Source organism: Mus caroli, unplaced genomic scaffold (assembly GCF_900094665.2).
Source record: "Mus caroli unplaced genomic scaffold, CAROLI_EIJ_v1.1 scaffold_11885_1, whole genome shotgun sequence".
Taxonomy (NCBI): Eukaryota; Metazoa; Chordata; class Mammalia; order Rodentia; family Muridae; genus Mus; species Mus caroli.
In genome coordinates, this window is record NW_018390537.1 from 22,702 (window position 1) to 24,015 (window position 1,314).

At 38.7% G+C, this 1,314-nt stretch overlaps 1 pseudogene; it reads left to right on the plus strand.

Moving 5' to 3' along the window:
• The first annotated feature begins 1,095 nt into the window (after window positions 1–1,095).
• LOC110288696 overlaps window positions 1,096–1,314 on the plus strand; it is an 11,286-nt pseudogene continuing 11,067 nt past the window's right edge.

Consider the following 1,314-nt stretch of genomic DNA (forward strand, 5'->3'; position numbering starts at 1 on the left):
GGGAGAAACCCTTGGCTCTCATTCAGGTCGAGGAGCATGCAATACAAGACTTGTTGGTTTTCTATGAGGCATTTGGCAATCCCGAGGAGTTTGTAGTCATCGTTGAAAGGGCACCACAGGGGACTCTGGCAGTGCCTATGTGGAACAAGCATGGCTGCTAGCTCCCTGGAGAGGGTGCTGCTCCCCAGATGTGGTTGCTCCACCCACATGAAGAAAACGCATGTGCAAGCGTTCTTACAGACTTGTTAGCACATTGTTCTAGTCAGAGCAAGAATGGATATGATTTTTTCCTGTAGTTTATAATGTTTGTATGACTAATGAGAAATTTATCAGAATTGTGATTTTTAGAACTTTCATGTGAAAAATGTGTCAGAAAAAATGTTAGGCTAAGGTTGGTTGGATTGTTTCTTCTAAATTACCTAAGAAAAATGTGAGTGAAAGGTGAAGCTTAGGAATAAGTCATGAAACATAAATTTTTCACTTGAGACTGTGGGGTGATTTAGAAGAGCTTGCCGCATAAGATGTTATGTTAAATAAGACGTTGATGAGCTTAAGGCAGGAGCCTCAATCATTACTTCTGATCACTGATGGCCAGAATGTTGTGTTTGCCTGAGGAGATGTGTCTCTGTTGTTGCTTTGTCACTGGGCTGTTAATTTCTTAGGCTTCTTTACAGTTGCTGGACAGTTTATGATCATAGCTTCTGTGGGATATTTGGATTCATAGATTTTCTTTTTGTTGGGCTGGGAAGGTAGCAAGAGAGGACAGACATTTGAATGCCTAATTGTGAAAGAATCAGTTTCTTAAGGTGTTTTTTCTAAAAACAAGCATAAGATTACTGAATAGTTTACCAGAGTGGTTGTTTATAATTACTTTTTAGTCTCTGCAATCAGAATTTCTGTGAGCCTGGATTATATGTATACATGGAAATTTTGAATATTCCTCTATAGTATGCTGTTTGGTTTGATTTTGAATGTTTAAAATTAAAGGAAAAAATTTTAACATGTGTGTTTCAGTCTGTAGACCAAATGAGAATGTTAATGCTTAAGTTCTGGGAAAGAACCCCNGGAGATAGGTCGGCAGCTTGACTTGAGNCGATGGGAAATTGGTTGAAAGTAACAAACTCAGTGTTTCAGTTCAGTTCCACCCACAAGCAGCAGACGTGTAAGCAAACGTGCAATAAAAGTAATGTCAATCCACTTCAATCTGTAGATTGCTTTTGATAAGATAGCCATTTTTACAATGTTGATCCTGCCAATCCATGAGCATGGGAGATCTTTCCATCTTCTGAGATCTTCTTTAATTTCTTTCTTCAG